The sequence below is a fragment of the Podarcis bocagei genome (genome assembly GCF_964188305.1).
Source record: "Podarcis bocagei genome assembly, chromosome: 12".
In the NCBI taxonomy this organism is placed as follows: Eukaryota; Metazoa; Chordata; class Lepidosauria; order Squamata; family Lacertidae; genus Podarcis; species Podarcis bocagei.
Window position 1 is genome coordinate 34,509,085 of NC_138137.1, and position 8,745 is coordinate 34,517,829.

The following is an 8,745-nucleotide window of genomic DNA, read 5'->3' on the forward strand; positions in this document are numbered from 1 at the left end:
GCTGCAGTATTCTCCCTTCAGAAGACAGCAGTCTCACATATAAGGAAGCATTTCCAAGCAACTCTAAAGAGGATTTATTTTAAATAACTGAAAACCGCCTTTGTACAGATACGTTACTAATTGCTAAGCACCTGTTAAGCAGGCCACCACTTGCAGGCCACCACTACTGCCGCCACCACAACAAGGCCTTGCAGGCTGCCGCTGCTTCTGTCATGATGAGGCTTCGCAGGCTGCTGATTATTGTGCCACTACTGCCAGGCTGCTGTTTCTTCTGCCTCCCCCTGCCATTGTTGATTCTGCTGCCGCCTAGTAGGTCTGCTGGCAGTCCCAGATTATTTGTATTCACTATGACTCATCACTGTACTTTGGTAAAAGGTAAAGGGACCCCTGACCATTAGGTCCAGTCGCACATGACTCTGGGGTTGTGGAGCTCATCTCACTTTATTGGCCGAGTGAGCCGGCGTACAGCTTCCGGGTCATGTGGCCATCATGACTAAGCCGCTTCTGGCAAACCAGAGCAGCACATGGAAACTCCGTTTACCTTCCCGCCGGAGCGGTACTATTTACCTACTCGCACTTTGATGTGCTTTCAAACTGCTAGGTTGGCAGCAGCAGGGACCAAGCAATGGGAGCTCACCCCATCGTGGGGATTCGAACTGCCAACCCTCTGATCGGCAAGCCCTAGGCTCTGTGGTTTAACCCACAGCACCACCCGCGTACTTTGGTAGCCAAGCCCAAAACCAAAAGTCTCATTTAGATGCATTTGGGCTTGCCTGCTGCTGAAAGCGACCATGAGGTGATTGATAATATCATCATTTATCAGTTTTAGACCCTTAAGTAGTAGCAGTTGCCAGGACATTGTCCTGTTCGCCTCTACGTAATTCCTTCCTTATTTCAGAAACTGATATATCACAATGTTTAGCTGGTGATATATCAGGTACCCTGGTGCCTGGGATTTTCCAGACAAGCATTGCAGATACCAAGGAGTAACAGAACGTTCACAACAAGGATTTGTCCTGGCAGCAAATTTTGGAGGAAATGAAGGGGGCACTTACTGCAGTGGAAACTGATGGTATTGGAGCGAGCGCATTCTGAGTTAGTGGAAATGGATGCTTATGTTTATCTGTACAAGCCTCTTTAGTCAATGATTATACACCTAATGATGCTATTCAATGCTTTCATAGCACGAGGAAGTTATTACTGCCATTTGTTTCCTTCCCATTATAGAACTCAGATACCCAAGAAATGAAGATTTAATAGCACTCATGGAATGGGGGTATTAAAAGCAAATTCTGAATATGTTCTTTCACTCACCTCACTTATTTGGCTCATCACTAGGCAGGAAGCCTTATCAAGTGCTGTAAGTGAGGCAGGAGGTTCCTTCTAAATGCAAAGCTCCAAACTACTGAGTTGCCAAATATACAGGAAATTGAATGTTGGAAGCCAAATGGGAAGTAAGGACAGGAGTATAGCTGAGTAGACCACTCTCAAAGAAAGCAGGGAAGCAACTTTGTTTCCTTCTTTGAGCAATTCCACAACCAGTCATTCACATATGGGAAATTACTGTAGTAATCAGCATAGCAGACAAGGTAGGTAGGAGAGGCATATTCTTTCTAGCCAACTAAAATTGTATATTGACATAGATGCCAACCCCAACACAGGGACAGAAATACCAGACACATGGAAAGAGTTAAGACTATGAACTGCTGTTTCATTATTACACAAGAGATGCATGATCTAGGACAACTTAACTCCTTTGGATCTACTTTCCTATTAAAAGATACCTTAAAAGATATCTGTAGCAAAATGCCAAAGGAGCTAAGATAGAATACTGATCAATTACTGGTTGACTATGATTCCATATAATCAAGAATGTTTTTAGGCAAAAGGCAGCATTTCTTTTTATTGGATATCATCCAATACGTATTTGGACTTGCATGCACCCCTCTTGTAAGCAGGCACTCCTTGCTCTACAACTTTCTCCAGAAAGTTTCTGCTCTCTCCCTGATTAAATCACACAGTCCAACTACTTTTACTGACCACATGCTGTTCAAGTACAGACATCTCTGAAAATATCATGGTTCAAGAAGCAACATTATACAAGTACACATACGCAGTAATCAAATGCATATGTCTATAGTTATAAGCTAGCTGATTGGATTCCTGAATTTTGCCGAAGCCAGAAATTTTAACTGAACAGTTTCTTCTATGAGTGTGTATGTGATGAGCATGTGCAGAAGCGCTCTATTGCGCCACGCGTGCACGCAGAAGTGGTGCCTCTGGATATGGACTTTTGGGGGTAAGTACGGACCCCCGAGGCAAATTAAGTTCGTATCCGGGGGATCCGCTGTATGTGTAGGCCTCCCAGTGTGTGCAAGAGAACTTGAGTGTGAACTTCTCCCTGCTCAGTCAAACCGATTGCTCAACCAGGTCACCTCTAAAGCAGCACAAAGTAAGTTGGAACCATCTGCATCATAAGCAGGTATGCTGAAGACAAGACATAGGGCAAGTTTCTCATTTCCCATAAAAGCAAGGGAGCTTTCCCTTCCTAAAGGAAAGGTCCTCTGTATTTGTTGTGTGTTTCTTCAGAAGCACTTTGCCCTCAGGTTCTTTTTAAAGAAACGAACCCCCCCCCCCATATGTGAATTTTGCCCATGTCCCAGATGCAAAGATATTTTAAAAAGATAGGTAGCACAAGTATCCAGGAATCAGGACTACCACTGCCAATTGCATTTGCTGTGGGGAGGAATTATAGCTCAGTGGTAGAGCATCTGCCTGGAATACAGAAAGTCTCAGGTTCAATCTCTGGCATCTCCAGGTAGGGTTGGGAGACAATCCTGTCTGAAACCCTGGTGAGCTACTGCCAGTCACTGTAGCCAATACAGTGGTACCTCAGGTTACATATGCTTCAGGTTACAGACTCCACTAACAAAGAAATAGTGCTTCAGGTTAAGCACTTTGCTTCAGGATGAGAACAGAAATCGTGCTCCGGCGGCGTGGCAGCAGCAGGAGGCCCCATTAGCTAAAGTGGTGCTTCAGGTTAAGAACAGTTTCAGGTTAAGTACGGACCTCCGGAACGAATTAAGTACTTAACCTGAGGTACCACTGTACTGAGCTAGATGGATCAATGGTCTGACTCAATGCAGTATAAGGCAGTTTCCTAGGGTTTTTTTTCTTTGGCCTGGTATCCTGTTAAACATGTGAGAAGTACAATCTTCTCTTGGACCAGGTTTCTACCATTAGAACAGTTCTGTTTTCTGTTACTATCAAATTCTAGTTCTACAACCGGCAAGTCTACAATACAGAATTATCCCAGTCTACTAGCCCACATATATTTTACATGACCTGATAAGGTACTCAAATCATTTTTCAACTGAGTGATATTAAGCGGCTTCTAGATTCGGTGGTTTGAATCCCTGCGGCGGGGTGCGCTCCCGTTGCTCGGTCCCAGCGCCTGCCAACCTAGCAGTTCGAAAGCACCCCCGGGTGCAAGTAGATAAATAGGGACCGCTTACTAGCGGGAAGGTAAACGGCGTTTCCATGTGCTGCGCTGGCTCGCCAGATGCAGCTTGTCACGCTGGCCACGTGACCCGGAAGTGTCTTCGGACAGCGCTGGCCCCCGGCCTCTTAAGTGAGATGGGCGCACAACCCTAGAGTCGGACACGACTGGCCCGTACGGGCAGGGGTACCTTTACCTTTAGAAACAAAAACAACCCTCAATACACAAAGCACTACACAGAACAAATAGCAATTCTATAAAGAAATTTATCTTCAGTATTAATGAAGGCTTAACTTATACTAATCCAGACTACACCACAGAGAAAGCATTAAAAGCTTAAAATATCATCTTATAAAAATTTACCTTTAGTACAATCATATCAAATTTAGAACAAATTAATAGTATCATTCAGCCTTCCCTCAACCTCATGCCCTCCAGATATTTTGAACTACAATTTCCATCAGCCTAGGTCTGCATGCCCAATGGCCAGAGAGTTGTACAACAATTGGAGGGCCATAGCCTCACCTGTCGCACCGTTTATGCTTTGTAAAGACACTTAACTTGACCAAAAGCAGACAGCTAGAAGATCTGCTTGAATATGTCAGCATTCTAGAAGTACTAGAAATATAGTTTTAGGTCTTCAGTACTGTAGTTGTATTAAATTAGATATTGTAAAAAAAATGCTAAGTGATGTATTCATATAGTTAGCACAAATGATCAGAGTTCAGTAGTTCAGCTTACAATTATAGAAAAAGAAAGTTATCAGCTTTCTCTATACCAGAATGTTCACAGCTGAGCTATATTACCACAAGTAAGCTGTATTTGTCAGAAGTATTGCACTATACTCATGTGCTTCTACTCTAAACAATACCCTGTCTGAGAGCATGCTGTGCCATATGACTGACTTCTGTAATAGAGAAGATTCTCCCAAGTGTATGAAATGGGTAATTCAGACCCTCTGAATTCCAATTGCTTTGCTAATTATCTATCCCAACAGACTATTGAAGGGGAAAGTTGTACCTATTAAGTACCAGCGTCTCTCAGTGTTTCTTAACACAGATAAACAGAATGAGGCAGATAGACAAGATTTTAATGGTTATAGATGAATATGTATCTTTATAGACCAAGGGATATTATTTTATTTCTTAAAAAGATGGTAATACATTAGAATCACTCACAATGGACTTTCAGGGATAGGATGAGTTAAAACTAACACATTACTAAGTGAAACTAGGTGGGGGGAAATAGACATATGCTCTATACAAAATCGCTTGTTTCACTTTCTCCCAGGTAGTCAGGACAATATACTGTAATAAATATTAATATGACAACTTCTTAATAAGCTTTATTATATCAAATTCCAGAGGGGAAGTTATATTAGTCTGCTATAGTAAAAACGATGAGTTCTGTTGTACTGTACCTTAAAGCCTAACAGATTAAGACATAGCTTTTGTGGGGTAGGCATAGAAAGTATTCACTACAGAATGACTTTTCACCTTCTGTACAATGTAATATTTTAAAACAGGCAATAATAGTTAAGAATGAGATAATTTTCATTTTAAATACCGTATTTTTCGCTCTATAACACGCACCCGACCATAACACGCACGTAGTTTTTAGAGGAGGAAAATCCGTAGGCATGCCACCCGTAGGCATTTCCTCCATAACACGCACAGACATTTCCCCTTACTTTCTAGGAGGAAAAAAGTGAGTGTTATGGTGCAAAAAAATACGGTATTTATTTATATTACACATTTTAGCGTTCACAATTAAGCAAGAAATAGTATGTAAAAACGAATTCCTTTATACAAAAGTAAATTAGACTAATATTCCACTTTGAAAAGAACAGCATGCAAGTAGTTGTTTATCTACTGGCAGACAGACATTACACAATTGACCTATATCAAATGGAAATTTTCCAATAGCAAATTTCGCTGAAAGTTTCTGTTAAACCAGAGATGGGAAGCCTGTGGCCCTCTAGATGCTGGAGTACAACATCCATTCCTGACTACTTGTGGTGTAGGCTGGGCCTGATAGGCGTTGGAATCAAGAAGCATATGGAAAGCCACAGTTTTCCAGAGTCCTATTTTAATGTACAGTGGTACCTCGGGTTCCATACACTTCAGGTTACATACTCCGCTAACCCAGAAGTAGTACCGCGGGTTAAGAACTTTGCTTCAGGATGAGAACAGAAATTGCGCGGTGGCAGCAGGAGGCCCTATTAGCTAAAGTGGTGCTTCAGGTTAAGAACAGTTTCAGGTTAAGAACGGACCTCCGGAACAAATTAAGTACGTAACCAGAGGTACCACTGTATTGAATGTTTCAATTCAAAGTCACTTGCTTTGAAGCCAAAGTAAACAAACAAGATGAATGTAAGTGATTTCTTCATATACTATATAGTGAAGCTACACAAGGGGTTCAACCATTCTGGAACCAGGAGCTACTGTGGAAATTAAGAAATTGTCATGGATACCCAAAAAAACTCCATTTCACAGAAGATGAACTGCTGATGAGAAGAATCCTGTCCCAGCCAAAATGCCTACACCTCCCATGCAACAAAACAGACCAAAAAATCAGTCAACACCTCCCAACCAAAAAAACTCACATTTACAAAAAAGGGGCATGGGGAGGGGCTTAGTGAGCAGAAAAGAGGCTGTCCAAGGGTGCTAGGTTAGGGTTGTTGTGGGGGCATGGCGGTTTAACCCTCAAGGGAATTGTATACATGCATTAAAGTACTAGCACAGGACATTTTCTACCAGCTGAATTGATTGTGTACCAGCAGTGCAATGTCCCACAATTCCTCAAGTAAATACTACATTCCACCTCAAAAGAATGTGCATGCCTCCTAAAATCTCTACTTACACAACAGCTAGTTTTCTGCAGAGTTATTGTTTGGCTTTGATTTTAAAATCAGACTGCAACTTTTCCAGAAGTGGAACATCTTCCAAAAAATCTGTCCCAAGATCTAAGCAGTCCTTGTCCAATTAATTATATTCTCTTATGAGGAAAAGTTAGCTGAGGTTTACCATGTACCCTGCTTCATAAAATCACCAATTATATTACAAAGTCCTTCTAATTGTTTCAAAAGCAAGGTTCTAACTACACATGACATAGATCCCTAACAAAAACCAGGTGGCTGCTTGTCGTAAAGAAAAGCAGCTTTGGAAGACGGATTTCAAATATAGAAGCAGTGGAAAGATGTTTCATCCTTCCCCTCACACCCATCTACTGCATCACTGGTCCGGATCCCCCTCCCAATACTGTTTCTTTTTAGGAAAAGCAGCTGCTAGCCTTTTGTTACATATGCACGTGTAACATATGACTAGGCTCTAACACGTTAATGATAAGCCTTACATTGTCAAGTGATCCTGACTGCAATTTGTATTCTGTTCTGCTTGTACTATCAACTGAATTAAACAAAGAAGATTTTTCTGGCCTGTACCACTTCCTGTTGTGGCTGTGTGTGTTTGTTTGAATACCGCCCCTCCCTTCCATAATGACTTTCTAGCGTGGGAGGGAAAACCCAGCAAAGAGAAGACTAGTCAGAATCCATCTCCTACCAGGTTAATTGTCTAAAAGCAGGGATCTTTCTCTCCATGGGAAACATTCAAAAAACGCAACCACACTAGCTACATGAAGTGGTACAGGCCAGAAAAAAACTTTGCCAATTGATCCCTGCTGATGACATTAAGTGGCCTTCACTGATTATAAACTATCTGAATGCATAGTAGTAAGCCCGGATGTGTAATCTAATTTTGTGCATCTGTCTCTCCTCCTCTCTATAATATATATATATATATTACACACACACACACACACACACACACGGCCACACCCTTGTACTCAGCGCTATTTGCTCCAGAAATCTGTCTCCTGCCTATAATTTCAGTGTGCTGAAAAGGAGGGCCGGGCACCGCAGGACTTAACGGTGAATCTGAATGAAAAATGTAAAAAAAACAACCCACCACCACCACCAACCCGATCTTACCCATAAACATACACCAAGAGGGTTGGGGCAGGATGAGAGAAGAGGCAACAAACCCACCCAACCATTAACAACTCGGGATTTCCAAATATGGAGAGCTATTATGGTGGTATTAAACGAAGGTCCGAAAGCCGCCGCCCCCTCTCCGCTCTCTAGTCAAAGCCAAACCTCCTGAACTGGGTTTGGCGCCGGCCACCCTTGTCTCCCAAAACAGCCCCACACATCCCGAAAGGCACATTTCTGCGGATGCCCTCGACCCCCTTCCCGAAGGACGATGTCGTTACGTGCAACTCCCCTTTACACACCCTCACCGAAGCAAAAGGGAAACCGAAGCCTGACTGAAACCCTCTTTTTAATTTTATTTTTTGGGGTGCCATTCGACTGCTCCCTCGATATACAGTATATATATTTTAAGCACCCAGAAACTAGAGAGTCACGAAAGGGACCCTCCCCGTGGCAACATAAAGACACACACACACACCTCCGACTCACCGGTTCCTCACAGGGTCACTCCTCGCCGGCTTGCCGGTGCCTCCATCCATCCGCCCGGCGACGGCTGGGAGTAGTTATCCGCTGCCCCTTTCCCTCTTAAGGCGCCGCCGCTCCGCTTCCCCGCTCCTCTCCTCGTCGTCCCCCCCCCCGACAATCCCGCGAGGGGCAGCAGGGCCAGAAGCGGCCGTTCAACTCCCTCTTCTCCTCAGAGGTACGGAAAGGCGCCCCCCGCTAGAGACCCGAGCCGGGTGGCAGTGAGAGAGGGGTGCGCGTGCGCGAGGGCAACCGCCTTTCTCTCGGCTCGCGCGCCGTTCTCAACCCCCTTTGTTCGGCTTCGGAACTCTCCCGAAAAGCTTCTCCGTCCGTCCGGCTGCTGCACCGCGTCTCGCAGGGCCCTTCAGAGAAGCCCCTTTCGCGCTCCAGACCTCGCGAGAGGCCCGCTCCCCTCACGGCCCCAGCGTCTCAAGCCCAGGCATCTCGTGGCAGCTGCGGCATCTCCACACGAAGAAGGAGGAGGAGGAGAAGGGAGAAAGCCGAGGCTGCTGCTGCTGGTACTGCTGCTCCTCCTCCTCCGGCGGCCAACAACACAGCGGCGGCAACAAGCGGTCGGGCCTCCGACCCGGAACCTCATCGGCGCTCGGAGCCGCACGGGAAGCGGATCTGCTGCCGGCTCACGGGGGAGGGAAGCTGGGCGGAGCCCCGGAGAAGAGCGAGAGAGGAACCCCGGGGTGGGGCAGGGGGGAGGGCGATGCGCATCTTACTCCCCGGA

The 8,745-nt window shown here is 44.8% G+C and overlaps 1 protein-coding gene across 5 annotated transcripts in view; it reads right to left on the bottom strand.

Annotated features, from left to right (window-relative positions):
- ANKIB1 (ankyrin repeat and IBR domain containing 1) overlaps positions 1-8,255 on the bottom strand; it is a 51,463-nt gene extending 43,208 nt beyond the window's left edge. For 3 of the 5 annotated variants that reach the window (XM_081164019.1, XM_081164020.1, XM_081164016.1), the window contains exon 1: positions 7,977-8,255. The gene's annotated coding sequence lies outside the window, so the exon portion shown is untranslated. Of the gene's footprint in view, positions 1-7,965 lie in introns of all 5 variants that reach the window. The other 2 variants (XM_081164017.1, XM_081164018.1) reach the window with 2 other exon arrangements.
- Positions 8,256-8,745: the final 490 nt, after the last annotated feature.